The following is a 21,021-nucleotide window of genomic DNA, read 5'->3' as shown; positions in this document are numbered from 1 at the left end:
GCTTGGACGAATAATACTACCAAGACGTTTTGTCAGTACACATATACCAATTAGTATTAATAGTGACCTCCTCCGATTATTGGCCTGAGTATATTATTACCTCATCGTAACGAAGACGCCAACTAATTAAGCATTAGTTCTAATGGACGCCGAAAAGGAAAATAGACGGGAGTATACATACCAGCAGTAATAAGCCGCGTACTTTGGAAGGTATATGCATCGGTGGTTTTAGAGTCGCTTTCTGAGAAGACAGCGAGTATACTTAGTGTTTTTGGGATATGCTAATTTATAAAATAGAACTTCAATCCATATAGGAGCCAATTTATATAATGTGCGTTAACTGAAGTGAATACTAATATGTATATTATACAATTGCAAAAGTGGTTCGTTTCAAAAAACGTGTAACCAACGTAAAACTGTATAGAAACTCGTGACAGAAGACAAACGAAAAAGTACAAAAACGTAAATGAATTATTATCTTGGCAATTTTTACAACAGAATAGAAATTGCACTTTTAAATTAGAGTAATTGCACTGAAAAACTGTTTTTGTTTATAGGACAACAAGTAGTCAACACTGTGATAATAATCATAAGAATAATAATAGTGATGTTGGGATTTAAATAAAAAATAAATTTCACAGAATTTTTTAACTCCAAATTCTGGGTTGGGGGGGGGGGGGAGGGAGGGATCAAATTATAAGTTGTGCGTCCACAGATATTGAGTCGATACTTAATATAACTTCTCGAATATTATAATCTGGTGCACTGGAAAATCTATATCATGTCCCCAATCCCTATATCCCTTTCCTGTCGGGATAAAGAATGGTAAGCTAACAAAGCAAAGATCTAAATCTGACGGATAAATTGTTTAATTGTGAAACAAACAGGCCGAACTATAAAACAATCTTTAAAATATGACGTCCTCGTTGTACAAACCTTAGCGACGGTTAAAGGACAACTTCAGACAAAAATTTAGTCTTTTTAGTTTGATATAGTCCTATAGTTAACTGAGTGCTGGTAATGTTGTTTTCTGTTTTTTGTTTGTTTTGTCTCTCTTTCTTTCGTTTTTAATCTTTTCCGGTTTGCAATATGTTTAGCTTTAAAACTATCTGGAATGCTCCTTTAAGGTTAAATTGATGATGACGTCAGATCCTCAGTAGACAGTACCACAGTGTGAATGTTGATCCTTTGTTTGATCAATTCTAATAATAACTCAACCAAAGCATCTTGTCGTTTTAACTACATCTACATAAAAACCACAAGCGAGAACTTACACTTAGATGACATTCAAAACTTATTTTCCTAGACAGACTAAATTAATTGCAATACATTGTAATAACGTTATTTGAAACCATAAAAGTCCTAGGTTTTCACAGCGAGGTTTCTGTTGCATCTGAAGAAATGACATAATAGTCTGTTGATTATACAAAATCATTCAGCTGCGTTAATTGTTGTATCTCATATGTTTGAAGGGACTTTTCTCAAAATTAAATGTGATATATACTACCTGGACTAATGCCAGTGGTTGTTAATGGTTATGTTTGTGTTTTAAGACACCCCTTTAAGGAACGGAGCAAGTCAAGCTGACCGTACCCTCCCAGGATCTACCGTCACACAACCCCCTCCCTCCCACAACCCCTCCCCATCCTACTTTGCATAATTGTATGATGCAGCAGACAAATAGGAAGCCCCATGGACAGAAGTACTCCAGTAACATTGATGGCAACACTTCGAAACAGGCCCGTTGCCAGAGTTACCATTAGAAAGGGATTGAAGGGGGAGGGGGGTGGCAGCTGGCTGCTGTGCGGTTCGTTCTGGTGAGTGTTATATGGGTGCTCCTTTGAGAAAAAAATTAATCGGACAAGGGGTGTTAGTGCAATGTGATGGTATCATTTCTATCGTGTTAAACTACATTTGTGTAGCAAAGCTTACATTTTGCAAGTGTATACGATTTTGCGTGCTTGTGTTATGAATGTAAGCAATATGGAAGAAAAGTCTGGAAAATGTTGAGGTACCACGTGACCCCCCCCCCCAGCCCCATAACATACACCTCCACTTGGCTACGGTCCTGATGTACAAGCTTCTGGGTTCTTCATAACGCCATCCCCTCTGGATAACGATTCTGTCTCTCATTACACTCCCAGGTCAATTCGGATATTTCTGAACACCATACAAAAGTAATCGCTTAATACTATGAATAACAACAAGTGATATACAGAGTGGGGGGAATAGGCTACAGTGTAACACGTATCGATATATGACTATAGCTATATGTAAGTTACTTGCATAGCGTGCATCACACTACAAATCTAGAGAAAAATTGTTCCTAAACATGAAAATATTAACCTTCGCGATCACAAATCATATTTGATTAACGAGTCCGAAGCAACAATCATTTAGAGGGAATGTTTACCCAATCGCTGCCAGTCATAATTAAGTTCAATTTTTGTTATTTTTTTTCTTATAATTTTTTTTTTTTTTGAAATCTCAGAAAAAAAGTTACAATGAATATATCAGTACGTCATACATTTATAAATCAGACTTACTCGGAATTAAGCTCTCCCAACAAATGTAAGTATAAGTAGTGGTAGTTGTTCATATTATAATATTATATGATGCATGTATGCACTGAGGCTTGTATGATTTTTTAAATTAACCCGGTCACGTTTTCACGACATATACCACGGTAAATATATATATATATATATATATATATATATATATATATATATATATATATATATATATATATATATATATATATATATATATATATATATAGATATATATATATATATATATATATATATATATATATATATATATCTGTTGTCAAACGACTTGACGACTTTTACGCACTTGTGTCGAACAAAGTTATATGGATATAGTCACGGCTTTGAAAGTCAAAATCAATGCGGGGGGGGGGGGGGGGGAGCAGCATTCATTAATTATATCGCCTTTGTTGTCAAAATTGTAGCCGAACTCTTGGAATAGAATTTCGGGTTGAGCAATCTTACTGTAGACAGAATGATTACTGTATAATGTATGCATATTCATACTGCAGTAGGTAGTTTGCATGGACGGCCGACTGAGTTTATCAATTTGGCTGTAACTCAAAAGAACCGCGATTTGCGTTGAATGAAACTATTACGTTGCTTTCCAACTCAGCACGAACGAGGCGCTCCTTGAAAATAACAATGGATTTCTCTTGATTTTTTAATACACAGCAAGAAAATTGTAACTGAATCTAAGGAATGCATGCTCCTTTAAGGCTTAATTGGCAATTGTTCAGTTCGCTATTCACAGTATAGAAGATTTGCCAAACTTTTAAATCCAAAGAGTGGAAGTTCCCTCTTTGAGAGTGTCAATCTGTGAGTAGCGAATTCTCTTGCCTTTTGAGAGCAAAATTCTAAACATTTACCTCCCGCTACCCCCCCCCCCGCTCATCCACCCCGACCCCCACATTCCCTCAGTCCAACAAAACAGTGTAAGATCGTATAAAATTCGTTTGTTGAACCAGGGCCCAGCAAACTGTCCAGGGAGCTTCACTTATTGGCTCTGAATTTGAGTCAATAGATCAAGACCTGCGAATTTTGCTGGAATAATTGAATGAGTATTAACATGCTCATTGCCTTAGTCTGTTTTATTTCACTTCTGAACAACTTTTTGTGTGTGCTTCAGTTCACAACATTTATTGCCTAATTCAGTACCATATCTACTGGTTTTAGTGGTATGGTGGTTTTTCTATATGCTCCTATAGATATGCGTCTACTGCAGTTTGTCAAGGTACACACACAGTCATTGATAGCAAGGCATTCATATGTCCGAATTGGCTCACGAAACATGTGGATCCATTTACCAACTGTTTCGATGTAAAATGTTAATACTATATACTATTTCAGTAGATACAGTATGTATAGCCTAACGCGATATGATATAATATGTCTGTACATACTACATAGTATAGGTTATCCTATATTACCATCATGATACACAAATATCAACCGCCGATTTTGCGCTCTTTATTTCAATTTTATTTTTGTTTTTTAACTACCGTTATTCAATCCTTAATGGAGTTGACTTAATAGGTTAACAATAAATTCGCTGGCATCTGTTTTAAGAGGTATAAAGTTCACCTTTCCACGTCTACTGGTATTTTTAAATTTGGCAAGTTTACATAGTGAGACTGCGACCGTAAAATGATAGCTTTCGAATCTATCAAACTTGATGGACCGCACTTGTTCGTGACACAATAGATTTTCACGCGTTCGTGCATGCGTGTGCAGATAGCGTGTAAGTATATGTAGTGGCAAACATACCAGCTTACTTATCAAAGACTTTTTTCCAATAATTAGACGATGGGTCTGCTGTGTGTGTGTGTGTTTTTGCTCTCTCCACCTCTCTCTCTCTCTCTCTCTCTCTCTCTCTCTCTCTCTATTTTAGTCTTTAATTTTCTTTTCTATGGTTACGAAGATGCATAAATTGACGTACTTTCATGTTCAATTACGTTGTGATGAATTTAATATACCGTATAGCTTAGCGGAAAACATGGGCTATTGTAAGTGCTGAGGCCAAATATATATCTTAAACGGCTAAACGAGTTAAATTATAGACACCAGCATTTATAGCTATATATATATATATATATATATATATATATATATATATATATATATATATATATATATATATATATATATATATATATATATATATATATATATATAAATGAAAATCGTAATGAGTTGGAAAATCAAGAACAGTGAAAAAACTTTCAGCCTCCACCGGAATTCGAACCACGGGCCTATATATATTTGAAACCGACTTTTTTTTACATATTTGTATTTATCGGTATGTGTAGATATGTATAGATATAGATGGTAAATAGGTAGGTATAAGTAAATTGGTGAGTATATAGGTATAAGGTAAGTATTTAAATGTATAGGAAGTTAGGAAGATACGTATGTCGATATGGATTGGTAGGTAGGTAAGCCTATAGGCAGGTTGATAGTAAAGGCTGGGTATAGACCTAAGCTGGCAGTTACAGGTCAGTATAGGTATAGAGAGGTACACGTTAACAAGGTAAGTATTCCTATATATGAACTAAGGAAGATGGGTATATGTCGATATGTGTTGGTATAGGTAACTAAGCCTATAGCCAGGGTGATAGTTTAGGGTCACGGAGTATATATTGGCCTAAGCACTTACAGGTCAGTATAGGTATAGATATAGGTATACACGTTAAAAGATAGATGTTTAAGCACCTGGGTGTAGTGTATTCGTTCTTCTTGCATTCAGTGTAGCTAATTCTTTTGTAAAAAAGAATTATAGAGGTTAACATGTAGAAATCTTTATACGGTTACTGTAACATTTGATCGTCAAGTGCGGTCAATTAGGTTGTGTCCGCATAAATGAAAACAACTGTTGTATAACGTAACGGCAGCAGCTGATTATCCACGGTAAGGTGCAATCAGTTAGTAGTTATTTACATATAAATTATGGTAATATTTCGCATTTGTTTGAAACTTAAGCCTTAACAAAAATCTTCAAACGACGGGCGTGTTAGGTTGAAATTTACAATATCCGCTCGTTACAAATAGATCAGAAGATACAATTTGTCCTTCACCTCAAGCAATTTGAATAAATTAGTTGCAAAGACGTGATATATTGCAGTAAGGTACACCGTATAGGATTTTATGTCCTTTTGCAATAGGTTTTATGTTACATTGGCAAGGAACTAACTTTTTATTCTTTCTTATGTCTGCTTTTTATTCCTCATTTATTTAGATTTCACGTTGGAAACTCAATCAACTGATGTTAACAGCACGACACGACTTTCCAAGCAACACGGTATGGTCTCATACGTCAGTTCAATACATAGACCGGCGGTGCTATAGGACCTTGCAACAAGCTGCGTAATCGGCGACAGTAGCCCTCCCCCTCCCCCACCCCCCCTTCGCAACCACGAGTTCGTAGCCGGAAAGCCAGTCCGCTCCGGGTATATACATGCACTATTTTAGTTCATGTATAATAGTGTCACTTCTGTTATGTACGACAAGGGGACGTAGGGGAAGGGCGGAAACATTGGACATTTCAACCACGCAGTCTATTGGGTAATCGAAAATAAGATTTGAACAATAATTTTATTTAAATACTACAGCACCGTTTGTTGAATACAACGATTCTTGACACATGCGAGGTACAGCCTATACATAAGATCATTTAGACGGCAAATCTTCAAGGAGTATACTGAACTTCAAAAGTTATGACTTTAACTGGCGATTTGTTTTTTTTTTCTGACAAAAAAAGTGAGTGATTTATTTGAAGCAATCGACACCGCGCTTTATATAGCGTAAAATTCCAATCACCGTATCTGACGCTACAGCGATTTCAGCAGTGTTATTATAACCTATGTCAACTATTGTTACATCTGGAATAATCCTATACAATTGACAGCATTCCAAAGAAGATGTTAAAATATATTTCTTTTTTAGTTTGTTACGGAGGTTTTCAGCATATTTGCAGTAAACGAGTACAACAGCATGGGAACTCTATACGAGTACACGCCAAAATGTCCCAGGGTATTGGTACGGATATGTTACAAGGCTCTATATGCGCAAATATTCGGTAATAACCTTGTATATTCTAATATATATATATATATATATATATATATATATATATATATATATATATATATATATATATATATATATATATATATATATATATATATATATATAAACATATAGGCCTATATATATATCCATATATATATATATTTAGGCCTATATATGTTTATATATATATAGGCCTATATATATATATATATATATATATATATATATATATATAAACATATATATATATATATATATATATATATATATATATAAACATATATATATATGACCTATAAATGTATTACGCTTAGCTTTACTTACCTGATGTAGACCACACTTGGTGAAGAAAGTTCTAAGTTCCTGTTTTGTTCAGCTACTGTGCGTATGTGTAAACTATTTTCCCTGATACTGCAGTGTAGGCTCCTGCAAGAACAACAACGAAAGCATTAGTATACAAGGCCGTATACGCAAACATAGAAAAAGCCTCTCTGCATATATAAGAAGCAGTTACTTGATGTTTTCTCCATAATTATAAAGTATTACACTGCTCCATATATTTATATAATCTAATATCGATATTGACATTTAATTGCATTCAATAAAAAATAAAAAAATAAAAATTTTCCGCAATCGTCGGGAAAATCCCATTCCGTCGGCATTTATTTGTTTCCTTTTTCGTTTTTTTTTTCTATTTTCTTTTTTCTAATTTTCTAATTTCCTTTCCATTCTGAAGCATGCCATAAAATGCAAACAACGCAGACTAAATATGCACAATTTTGCCAATGACTGGAAAATGTATTCTTAGGGTCTCTTTCAGCATTTCAAGTACAAAGAGAAAAGAAACACAAAACACTGGATATATCTTGATTTATATGACTTTTATATGTTCTCCAAACTGGTTAATATTCGTACTATTTGTGTCAACCACGTTTCCCAAGTATTAGCAATGTATTACTTATTTAAACACCAAAATATCAGAGTCATTGAAGAGCTCAGTAATGATCGGACATGTCTGTATAGCGCTGTTTCCCTCGTCTATCCATCTCGTTTGAAAGTTTTGTGAGACTATTTGGTCATCTTTTTACTGACTTCCTCCCACCCCCCCCCACCCTTCCCCATACTCTAATTCCGGTTAAAGGATGACTTTGTTAGATCGTGAAACAGGCATTGACATAAGTCCATGTTGGTTTTCTATAACATTTTTTTTTTATTGAGAACTGACCGTTTAAACTGTTGAGGCTAATTAATGAAAGCGACTGGACTATATAGTCTAATACACATATGAATATGAGATACAACGCCAAACTAAATAGGAAAGCAAGATTTGTTTATGGCCCTTAAAATGACATGTTTCTATACTGTGTATAACCAATTTGACAAGTACGAATGGTGTTTCATGTCATCAAACGGTGCTCTGTTGTTTACGTGAGATTTAAAGAACATGTTTTGTTTCAGTTATTAAAATTTATAGTACAATCGATTCACATTTAAACATTATGGCCTATATACACTGAGGAGCCGACTGCGTCATCAGTTTAGCCTTAAAGGAGCATTCCATAGATTTATTATCATGTAAAGGTGAATATTTTGAAAACGGAAATAGATATAGAGGAACATTACTATAACTTAATCTTCTCTATATTTTCCTTAGACTTAAATATATCAAAACTGAAAATTATGACCAAAGTTATACTTTTAACAAAATTGGATCGCTAACAATAGCGGGCTTCTCTACATGCAAAAATGCAGAATTCTTCCAATATTTTCATTTTACAGCTGAAGTATTATTCCAGCAGGAAGCTTGCCTGAAACAATTGTCAAACCCTTGACAACAAGTGACTTATACACACATTTATGTAAACGCAATTATATTGCTTCTATTCCGTGCTATAGCTAAATACCGTACACCATTAGCAAATAAGAAGCTATTTCAAGTGGGCGTCGCGTAATTGCTGGCCTTTGTATATGTATGTTCTACATTGACGAACTTTTCATTAGTTCTCTTGTCTTTGTGGAATGATGCTGTTTGTTAATAATCTAAAGTGTCTTTTTTCTTTCTTTTTTTAATAAACAATCTTTGATATAATCACGTGAGATTGTGAGCTAAGTAAATGGGGTGTAGCTGTGGGAATTCTTTGAAATAATCTTCATCATTTGGCTTAATTCATAGTATGTTCAACACGTATGGCAAAAAAAGGTTTTGGTGCGGTGTATAATATAGACATATTAGAAGGTATTAGTGTACTCCACCCTTAATTGTAAACATTTTCAAATTGATAAACGCCTTCTGGAGTAGGCTACCCCCCACCCCCCCCCCCCCAACCACCACCCTATGTCTTGAACTCTTGCAATTATTATAAGAGATTAACGAATGTCTAATGAGATCATTAAACAATATAAGGAGGAAAAATACTTCGAAGGTGCAAGCAAGATATAGTGCTTCCTGAATTCGGAGTAGAAGTGAAGTTCTTTGACTTTTAATCATTCCTTTTTTATTATTCTTTTCCTTTTCATATTTTTTCTTTCTTTTTTTAACACAGGGAATATACTCTCTTTGAAATCAATTTTATTCACAAATGTGAAAAATAAAGCACTTTTGTATTGATATCCATGGACACCGTTCATGTTAAACGTCTAGACAGTATATGCATGACCTTCCTATAAGGATTATCTCGTAACCATGGATCCATTCTTCTTTTACATAGACTATACCAATGTTTTTCAAGCATTTCTGCTGTGGTAAGATGCTGTCACAAAATGCCATTAAATTTAAAGAAAAAAAGGGTCATGTCTTTGCGATACAAAATTCCAAAAATGAATATGGTTTTGGCCTACATACATATACAACTTTTTGGTTAATTATAGGCCACCAACTTCAGGCAACAGAATATCAGTTTGATATTCGTTTATTTTCATTGATATTGAATCGATTGAATTACTTCATTTATATGTGTATTATTGTCAATTTCTTAAACCTCCATGCTCATCGTAATTGTTACATTTATTCATTGCACTATAATTAACTGGCTGAAGATGGTCCCAGGGGTCCGGCAATTATATTATATGTAACAAGTAGTTTTTTGCTCATCATTCCTGTTTCATCCACTACAGCCTACTTTTAAACACGTTCAACTATTTAGCGCATTGCTAAAGTATGGATTTATGTTGATCCTTACCTTCCTAACGACTAGACGACTATTGTTACGCACTTGTGTCGAAAAAGTTATGGATAGTCACAGCTTTGAAAGTCAAAACCCAGGGGGAAAGAGAGCTGCATGCGTTTTCTTATATCGCCTATGAATTTTGTTGTCAAAATTGTAACCGAACTCTTGCATGGAATAGAATTTGCGGGTTGAGTAATCTTACTGTAAGAAAGAACGATTACAGTACATACATTATATGCCGACTGCGCACGGAAGGTTATCATTAAGGGTATACAGGCATTGTCGCGCCTACCAGTTTCAACTCTGGGAATATAATATATATATATATATATATATAATACAGGTATACTCTTAATGATAATCTTCCGTGCGCAGTCGGCAGTCCATGAAAAATGAAAATGAATATTTAAAAGAAGACACCAAGACACACACACTTGCGCACGCGCCGGCACACCCGCGCATATATACATACAATTCAAATTAGTTTTCCAAACGCAAATGGCGCTAAAAACCTACTTATCACTATAACCGTTGCCAAATACTGCAAACCCATGCAAATGTGTGGCATCAATTTTGGTTTACCGCATTTGATAAATCTCGAATCGTTTTCGGTAATAGATGTTAAATTACCTGGGAGAACATTATATTCTCAGAAAGTTTGTATTACAAAATAGATCATTTTTCAATACGGGTTCCATCTTAATAATTGAAATGATTTCCTGCGATGAAAATCAACAAGTTTCGGCTGCATTCGCATGTCATTTATAATGTTTATATAAATATATATATATATGTATTTCCGCTATACGGAACAGCAATTAGCATATGTAGGAAGATGACAACGTAGATTATGCATTAAGAGTGTTAAAAGCTTGTTTGGTTAGAAGCCGAGGGACATTTGAAGTAGTAAACAAAAAAACAAAAAGCCTCTGGTCAAAGCAAATAAATATTAAAGATCATAAAATTTCACGCTGACTAAAAGGGACAACAACAAAGAGAGAAGCGAAAAGTAAAGATATGAACAAAAAAATTCAAAACAACAGGAAAGGAATGAAAAGAACAAAATATAAAGGACATCTTTTAGGAATAAGTCTGTACAAATTGTTGAATCGCATAAGTCGGTAAACTTGGCGGGGGTTGGGGGGGGGGGTGTTCAAACTTAATAACGGTCAGCATCAAAACACTTCAAGATCTAACATAAAACGATTAAGTGCATTGGGGAGACGTCGCCATTTCCTTTTCTTTCTGTCTTTTTTCTTTGTCTTTTATTGTTTCACTAATTAGAGACTGAACACTAACGAGTTTTCGGGTAACAATTATTCATTAGTTTGTGTTATTCGTGTTTGGTATTTTCTTATATCATTGTGCTTTTTCCTTTGTTATTTGGGGGGGGGGGGGTTGGTTTGTAAAGGGGGGCGTGCGTCTTTCTGGATAATTAAGTAAAACTGTCAAATTTTCAATGTGGTCTCTTGAACATTTGGGTATGTAACCAATTCAAAACGACCTTGAATATGTTGTAGCTAATTTCTGTTTTCTGGTTGTAGTTTTTTCTTCTTCAATTAAATAATCCATTGAAAGGGTTTAGTTAGGGCGCTACACGATAAAACAAAAAATAATTCACGGAATTAATCAATTAATACAACGTCTTGCGTTTGGCTGCAGCCAATGATTACCAAACCCACTGAGAATTATTAAAGTTAATATTGTAACTAATGAAAATAAGACATATATTATATATAGAATATTTTCAGCCCTTAAACATTCCTTAGCGAATATGAAAGAATACGGACTAATTTTAAAAGTTTCGTCGCCCAGACATTTCATATGTAATTAGTCATCACCTTTCCAAAAGCAAATCTAAACGTTGTTTTTTTCCCTGTTGCTCGTAGAAAGAGTCGTAATTATGGAGCGTTTTGAAATACGATTGTGATGTCATTTGCCATTCGGCGAATATTTGAAAGGGGTTGCACAGATTTACAGCCAAAAATAAACGAGGTTGATTGGGACGTTACAACGTATACTTCGCGGAGTCGATGGGGGGGGGGGGCTAAATCACACTAGAATAAATGAGGAGGCTAGGCAACCCCCCCCCCCCTCACCTCCCCAACCTGTACTGACAGACAAAATATTACAAAAATTCCTACAGTACAGTTGAAAAATATGCAACATGATATATTCGGTACAACCTAAAAAGTCGAAAAGTCTTCAACATTTTATCAAAAGGTTGCAATAATATAGCACCATTTTGCATCCAAGCAATCTCCATTCAGTCACATTTATCAAAGGAGCACTAACAATTTAAGGAGGGGCACAATACTCATGTCCTGTAACTTGAGAAGTTTCTGTACACGCGAGGTATGGAGATCGGGAGGGGGCACATGTAGTGTCTGCATGGGGATGGCACGGCCCCCTTGTGGACCGGCCGGGCTATGAGCTTGAGTATAGACTTGTATGCTATAGATTTACTGTGTGCTATCAACCTTTCCTTTTTGTTGCCCTGGATACGAGATGCCAATTGCTATCTCACATCCTATTGTTATGACCCAATCGTGTGCTATATACGGCAAAAGAAATATTACCAAATGTTATGTTAATACAAATCAGAAAATGTATCAACTTAGGCATCTGGCAACAAGGCTCCCTGTTTTACGGTGAAACGATGTTATTTTATTTAATACAACTTGTTTGGTCTCAATTATAACAAAAAGTAGAAAATGGTATATATTTGGAGATTCATAATTTGAATTTCGCAAATTTGATCAATACTGTATGTAAATGGACGAAATGATTAGAATCGAACCTAATCATTAATGGCTCCATAATAGTTAACGTTCTGTTGATGTTAAAATTCTACGTCATAGTTTGATCAATGGCCATTTCCATTTTTTTCCTGGGGGCAGATAAATTATGAACATAATAAAAAAAAGACTACCGACAAACATTAAAAATCGTATCTTCGGCAAATCTTAAATCTCAATGCTCATATCAGACCACAAAACGTTCATATTTATATATACATAACTTAATATATACTTAACATATTTTTATGATCGATCAAAGTTCACATTATACTATCACTTGGATAGTCCGAAATTAAATCAGCAGGCCTAAGCCTATCAAAAAAAAAATTGCCTTTTCTTTATTTCTTAAGAAAAGTCTGTTAGGATTTGCTTCTGCCCTCTTAGTACGTCATGTTGTGATCATTCATATTTTATGTTTTTTCTGTCATCGTTTTGGTCAAATTAATTATAGTCATATCAGTGACAATTTTTTTTATTTCTTATTCGTCATGTTTATGAAAAGGGAGCTTATAGTCACAACTGCGTCGAGCGTGACACGTCGGTATCAAATGCATCTCCGACTGCATGGGCGGCGGTCAGAACATAACAAACCAAAATTATACCTATCTCTCGACTTTCTTTGAAACCAAGTTTAACTTTGAGTGCAATTTACTACCTATTCCCCTGGGATGGGTGTTGGTGACGTCACACATTTTCGTTATCAAGAACAATGGCGTCCAAAGTTCAAGTCTTTCAAAGGTTAAATGTCATCATGAATCTGCCATCCAAAATGCGATAGATTAACCAACCAAACTGATGAATATAATCAAAGCTTTTATATAGACTTACGTAATTATGACTCCCAAAGTATGCTTTTACTACTAGTGGAAGATTGTCTTAGTTGAAGCACATGAACAAGGGTATCACTAAGGTATGACTCCTGGGGGGGGGGGTATGGGGAAATTTCGGAAGGGGGTAACTGTTTTACAGCGCAAAAATCTAAGATTACCCCAAGAAAGCGATGAATATGAATCTATACCTGAGCCTAGATTGGATCATCGCCGCCCCGATGGGAGAATTTGTTTTCCAACAAAACGGTCGCTCTGACCCAAGCTAGCTCATCAACCTAATATGTTCGAAAACAACTGGGGCTAAGGCTGTTGAATGACACTTTTTGTCTTTATTTTTATATTATTTTTAAATTTCAAATGTTTCTGGAGGATGTTTTACCCCCTCCCCCCACGTCGCCCTCACGGATCGTGACGGGCCCTCATATAAATCTGGGAATAATTCGGAGTTAAAAGATCCTCCGGTAAAATGATACAGCTGGTCGGCAAGACAGATGAACTTTTATTAATTTTGCAAAACGATTAAGATGCAGTTCTAACTATATATGTATATACTTTAATGAATTCCATTATCATAGACGCTTTAACGTGTGTTTATCTATGCCATTAAGCAAGATCCAGACTACATGTATTGCTTCTTTGTTCTCATTTTGTGATCATTCCTGTGATCAATGGAAAAAAAGGGGGGGGGTGGAGTAATAACAATAGAAATTAATAAGAAGGTAATAGGACTATAACAGCTAAACGATCTTTGTTTTAATTTCTCTCGGTTAAAGTCATATTTTATTCTCCCTTTCTTTCTACTTTCTTGGCTTGTTTTTGTTTCTATTATTGTTTGCTTGTTCGTTCGTTTGTTTGTTTGTTTTTAATTAAAAGTGCAGCACTTATTGTTGTTTGTTTTGATTTGTTTTGTATGTGTTTACTCTTGGTGACATTGCAGTTTGCTTTTAATATCCAATAATGACTGAAAAACTGCTTTTATGTTATTTTTGAATGAATGGAACACAAGCAAATCCTCTGGTTTTTCATTTCTTTCGCGACATTTGAAAAAAAAATATATAATATTAACTGATTGTGTAACAGCAATAGTGGCAACAAAATATATACAATAGGAAAAGCGTTTACAAAAGAAAATAAGCAGAATATATTCTACAGCAATCAGCTTGGAGGAGACGACATCAATTATTAACATTTATCAACTATATTAATGGCGATAGACATAATAGTTCAAAGCTTCAGTTATCCTAATAATAGCCATGACGTTATTATTACGTACGAGTTAATATTACAGAAAGTGCAGTGGCAAAAGAAAAATGGTTCGTCTCTTTATTTCTATTGATTGTAAGAAGAAACAAAAATCGAAACATTAGTGATCGGAACCTTTGACTATATACTTAAAGAGAGAAATGTAATACGGAACGGGATACAAAACATGCATATAACTAAGACGCAGGTTATCAATATAGCAGGTATAGCATGATCAATTTAGAAATCATTGTTGCCCACATGCAGTTATGGAAACAAATTTGAGGGAAAACATTTATTGCTTTTTTTGTTTCTGTTTTGTGTTTGACATTCGTCTTTAAGTATGAAAATTGAATATGAATACGGTAATTGTTTGAGACCTTCTTGCAATCCTGGACGGACGGACGGATAGACGGACGGACATGGACGGATGGACAGACGGATGGACGGACGGACAGATGGACGGATGGACGGATGGGCGGATGGACGGATGGACGGATGGACGGATGGACGGATGGACGGATGGACGGATGGACGGATGGACAGATGGACGGATAGACGGATGGACGGATGAACGGATGGATGGATGGACGGACGGACGGACGGACGGACGGACGGATGGACGGATGGACGGATAGATGGATGGACGAATGGACGGATGGACGGATGGACGGATGGGCGAATGGGCGGATGGGCGGATGGACGGACGGACGGATGGACGGATGGACGGATAGACGGATGGATGGCGGGATGGATGGCGGGATGGATGGCGGGATGGATGGCGGGATGGATGGATGGGTGGATGGATGGATGAATGGATTCTAGTTATATATTTCAGTATATATATACATACTCACAAGTTTGCCTCGAGTGACCAGGCTGTTGTACTGAATTTGCTACACACAAAATATGAATAAATCCTTTTCGATTCTACAAGATCTATAGTTCTTTCGCATCTTTTATTGAAAATCCATTATCCATATTCCCTGTACGTATGCATCTTCCTCGTGACAGGCGATTGTCAGAAAACTGTTTGCTACAAGTTAAACTTCAATCCACATAAAATATTTCAAACAGTATGGATATAGAGTACTTATATCTGCACGATTGTCTGATAACTTACTTCACGCCAATACCGATACGTCTTGCCAGATGTGATTCCTGGCTATATATCCACATACAAAACACGGTTAATTTCCCCGTTGTTTGAGTGAAATCGATGCAATATCTTAATTACCACGAAAATCAAATACAATATGCACTGAAATGTAAGATCGCTTGCAGAAATATTTCTTCAGAGGAAAACAAAATATGGGTTTATATTAAACGTCCTCCCTTGTATGTATAAACAATAACAACAACGAAGTAAAAAGATACATCAAAGATCATTGATTGACCCGTGCATCTCGAACGTTCACACGCTATACATCTACTGCCTCTTGTGAATTCATCACACAAATTACCCCGTACTCACTCACAGATTGAATCCTTCCCATACGAGAGAAAGAGCGAGAAGGATATAGACACAGAGCGGGAGAAACGGCTTACCGTCTGACGCGCAGAAAACAATGTGACGTCACAAGTAAACAATTCATCGCACGAACGCAGTTAATACTTTCTATCATGTGCAGTTTCGTGTTAAAACATCGTTATTTGATATTTGAATGACTGCTTTTGTGTTTGTACAATGACTTGCATTGAGAACAACAAACTCACAAAACGAGTAGCCTGATAATGTGTATCGCTATAACCATAACAATGATTCCACGTTAAATGACGGCGTCTAGGCTGTTTCAGTTTTGCACAATCATAAATAATGTATAGCGCCATTAATTGCTTATTAACACAACTCCTCCATCTCTTTCTGCGGTATAATGAATATGGATCGCTCCGCAGTGTGTACATTAAGTGTGCAGTATCTGAATCTGTATATGCCTTTATATACTGACGATTGTATATATTGAATATAGCGTTAACGATTAGAACGGTTTGATGGTGTTTCCTTTACGTCGACAATACCCTGTTTACCGGTGTACATTTCGATCATATTCACACATATTACATTTCTGAAATGTCCATGGCGTATACGTTATACGTAAATTTACTTTTCCCTTGCGGAGCAATTTGTCCTCGGTTTATATGCATGGCTCATGAAAAGAGTTTTATTTCAGGCTTTTATTTGTTCTGTTTTTCTGCTTTCGTTTTCGTTAGATTTTTTTTCTGTTACGTTGGATGCTTAGTGTACTTTTCCACACTTCTTCTCCCTGGTAGCTTCGTACATTGATAATTAAAACAATGAAAGCAATGACAAGTAATGCGTTTCTCTTGCTAATAATACATCATTTCAAGTTAATGAACATGATAATTTCCCTTTAATACCAACAACAAAAATCGTTCCAAATCTTATATGCAAATTAGCTACATCTGCAATGACAATGATCCACCGTACTACAAGACTATATAAGGCGTTTGATTTCGTTTAGTCGTACCGACATTACATAGCAACTAAACTATATCTCTCATAATAACCTCCTAAGATATGAGCTTCCCGCATGAGGGGGAGGGGATGCCTCCCCTCCCGGGAAATAACGAAAGAAACAAAAACAAAATGTGCAGTCTCGTTAGAAATAATCCCATTTGTTAGATGTTTACTGATCAAATAGACACCAGACCCTTGACATATATAATTAATTGATCGGTTTTCATTTGCCGGTTAATGGGTTAATTATCTTTCTTAAACGGCTTAACCCGGTTATTCTTTTGATTGTTAAGCGATCATTGAGACCCGTATAGTTTGTTCTCCCTTTCTAGTTATCTGCCTGCGTGATTGATTACGTCATAGATCAGAGGTCAGAGGTCAAAGGTCGAATACCCAAAACCTTGCTTGTCAGCATGGAAAAAAAGAGGAATTAAACCACAACATTATGTAGAGAATGGGACAAATGTTAAGATTGCAACCAGATGCATTCAGAAGTATAACCCAACAATCACTTCCGCCATGGGGAAGAGGAGATCTGCAACTCCCTGGATTACCCTCTTGTGCTCGATATCCGATATATATAGATATATATATATAAATAATAACATAATATTATATAAATAATAACATAACATAATAGGAGTACTAAGTGGGACTTACAACCTGCAGGTTTTGACTCAAGTATTCGGAATATTTTTATTTATATGGTATCATTCAGTAGACCAATAGCAATGTAGAGTACGTTTGGTCCACCTCCCCCGCCCCCACTTCCCACCCCACCTCCCCAGCCCAACCTCCACGCCATACACAAACTACATATGTTTTTGCACCCACCCACATCCGCCATAATAACTTGCAATACCGTTTTCGACTTTGTTTTTTAGCTGCTGATCTTGTCACGAAACTGAACTTACCATAATGAGCCATTGACCACCCCCAGCCCCCACCCCAGCTCGTCCACCTACCCTCCCTTCCGCTCATAATACCGTTGCCCCTGCAAATGATTGAACATTTTTATTCTACAGTTATAAAATGTATGAATCATTTGCAACCTTGGTGTACATAGTTCATATTGATACGAAATTAAACTGAAGTAGAAAACCTAATTTATCCAATATGTGCTTTTTATAGCATGTATAGAAAGCTATAAACAAGAGACAGAGTAAAATTTATTATTTAACTCGACAATGAAACCAATTAAAAACTTACCGCATGTATTAAGCTTACTGCATATTTGAATAACTTTAAGTTTCATATTGTTGCTGGTACGCGGGAAGAATAATAAAAGACAAAATTAATTGGAATTTTCGTTGTGTATGATTGTGCTTCTTGTATGCTTCTTCTTCTTCTTTGTTCTTGTTCTGTCTGGTATTTTTTTTTTCTTGTTTTGCTCTAAATATATTTGGAGAAAGATAAATTGCTAATTTGTATTATTCGTTGTTTGAATATAACAAGTACTGATTATCGTTGTATTAACGAAAAATAAAGTACATTAAAAAAATTAATTAATTTTATTTCTATTTCTATTCGCATGGTTTCACTTTTTCCATTGTTTGATTTTCAACAATTTTAGAACGATACGTTAGACTAAGTATGATGAGTTATTGGCATACCATTATTGAATTATCATTATTATGGTTGTTATCGAGAATGAAATAATGTGACTATGGAGTTACACAAATGAATATAACCATTCTTAGATGTAGCCTGCTCTACCATCAGAAGGACGCGCCTATCCAAGCTATTTTTAGACATTACGTATAAGCAATTCAATACAATGCAAGCGGTGCATTAACCTTAGGATTATTTTTCGTTCAAGAGTTAATACGCCCTTTGACAGAATATAGTACATAAACAAGAACTTTTACAGCAGTGTGTCTCAATCTTTTACGTCAAAAGTTACATCACTTGATGTTTGCGAATATGAATACAATTTACAGATAGTTTTTGGGTTTTAATAAGTTGTAAAATGACGTCACACCTTTTTAAATTAAAGTTACCACTAACACTAAATATCCGTTTGTGTACGTTTATCAACTTGTGATTGGTTCGGTGCTCGACGTTGTAGCAGATGGCGCTCTCGCACTTCATACTCATAGATAAAAAAAAAATTGTACTGTGTATTTGAGCCGAAATACTTTTAAACAAACGCCACCTAAGATAGAGCCTGGGCGCGAAAACCAAACAACTTGATCCACTCCTAATCCCATGCAGTCCCTTGACAACGGGAGTGTTACCATAAGATTATGCCATGTTACATACAGGTCAGCAACGCGTGTCCTTTCCTTGGAAGTGGAATAGATATTACATACGACCCATATTCCAGTGCGCACGCATGGTACTTTTTTAAGAAAAGTCACCCAGGAAAGAACCTGGGCACGAAAACCAAACAACCGAACGACTGATCCGCTCTCAACCCCAGTCCCCTTACATCGAGACTGTGACTGTGTGATCATCGTCAGATGTGTATTTCACCATTCCCCTTGAAATAGTCTTAGCCTAACGAGCTTCCATATCCATTGATAAATCATACACACACAAAAAACCAACACTGACCAAGTAGCTTTGTTTGACGGTCTTTAAGAAATGACAGGTGTGTCTAAAATTCCAGTGGACGATCAAAGACATTTTTTTCAGTGATTGTGTGTGTAGGATACGTCTGGTGATTTGTCTGTAGGCCTATACTTGCTTCTGGAGTTATCAGCTACGACAATAAGAAGAACAAAATGGAATTCCAGTAATGGCAAACACGCTTATTTCTTATTTCAAATCATTCTTTCGGAAAACAGAAAATAAAAGGTGAATCCGGGATGAAGAAGCTTCAAGCTCTGTCAAAAAGAGTTAGTCAAATTCCATTTGAATGAAGAAAAGTTTCCAGGTGCAGAAGAGAGGAATACTGCATAATAGTACCTCAATGAAGTCATCATGGACCCAGATGTGGAATGCACGGCTACGGTCTCGATATTTGGAGACTGGAGTTTGAGAGTGCATAATGTTGTTTGATTTTCGTGCCCAGGCTCTCCCTCTCTCTCTCTTGGGTGACTTCCTTTTCTTTTTTTCTTTTTTTTAAACCTCTCTCTCTCCACCTCTGTCTCTCTCTCTCTCTATCAAGAGCCCCCCCCCCTCCCCGCCATGGTATATATCTACAGTGCCGTAGCAACGGAGAATGTGGTGGTGGTGGGGGGGGGGGTGGCTGTCAGCCTTAACGCACACGCTAAATTAGAAACTTGTACTACACATATGTACGGTACCGTCGTGAAAATGATGGAAATAATAACAATTTTTGGTTCTATATACCCAAACAAACACTTTTCATTGGGTGGGGGAACCCTAACCCATTAGACCCCGCCCATTAGACCCAACCCCTTCGACCCTCCTCCCCCCCCCCCCACAAAAAAAAAAGCCTGCATGACTACTATATCAATGTCACTTGGGTTGAGAGTTGCTTGCTTTTTCACGCCGTCTCTATAGCCTTGTGTTACTTTTTGTAAAAGTTACAAAATATACTTTATTCGATCATGGAATAGTACCCAGTGTGGTTCCTACATGGTAGGAGTTAATCAGGGGGGTCACTGGGATCAGATCAAAGTTTTGTCACGGATCATTTTAGAACGACTATTGGATCAGTGAAGCAGTTCTTATAGATAGTGATGAAGTAATTTTACGTATAGGCCTATTGCAAGTAACTCCTCGAAACGAGGGGGGGGGGGGTAGTGCTGACCCCTGTTTACTTCAAGTTGTTGTGACCCGAACCCAAATATTGAAAGCATTACTCGAAGACGATTTAAGCAAGGCAGAGGCACATCGGGAGGATGAATTGGCGCAAGAAGAGTGAAACTGACTTTTTTTTGTTTTTATAGTTTTCGAACACCAACCTATAAA

At 36.2% G+C, this 21,021-nt stretch overlaps 1 protein-coding gene across 2 annotated transcripts in view; it reads right to left on the bottom strand.

Moving 5' to 3' along the window:
• Positions 1-21,021, bottom strand: part of LOC139979695 (short transient receptor potential channel 4-like) — an 83,668-nt gene that overhangs the window by 62,507 nt on the left and 140 nt on the right. The window contains exons 1-2 of one of the 2 annotated variants that reach the window (XM_071990727.1): positions 15,518-16,553; positions 6,945-7,046 (exon numbers count right to left, since the gene is read on the bottom strand). The gene's annotated coding sequence lies outside the window, so the exon portion shown is untranslated. Of the gene's footprint in view, positions 1-6,944; positions 7,047-15,517; positions 16,554-21,021 lie in introns of those variants that run through there. The other variant, XM_071990729.1, reaches the window with a different exon arrangement.

The sequence above is a fragment of the Apostichopus japonicus genome, chromosome 14, assembly GCF_037975245.1.
Source record: "Apostichopus japonicus isolate 1M-3 chromosome 14, ASM3797524v1, whole genome shotgun sequence".
In the NCBI taxonomy this organism is placed as follows: Eukaryota; Metazoa; Echinodermata; class Holothuroidea; order Aspidochirotida; family Stichopodidae; genus Apostichopus; species Apostichopus japonicus.
This window is presented reverse-complemented; position numbering and strand designations above follow the sequence as displayed.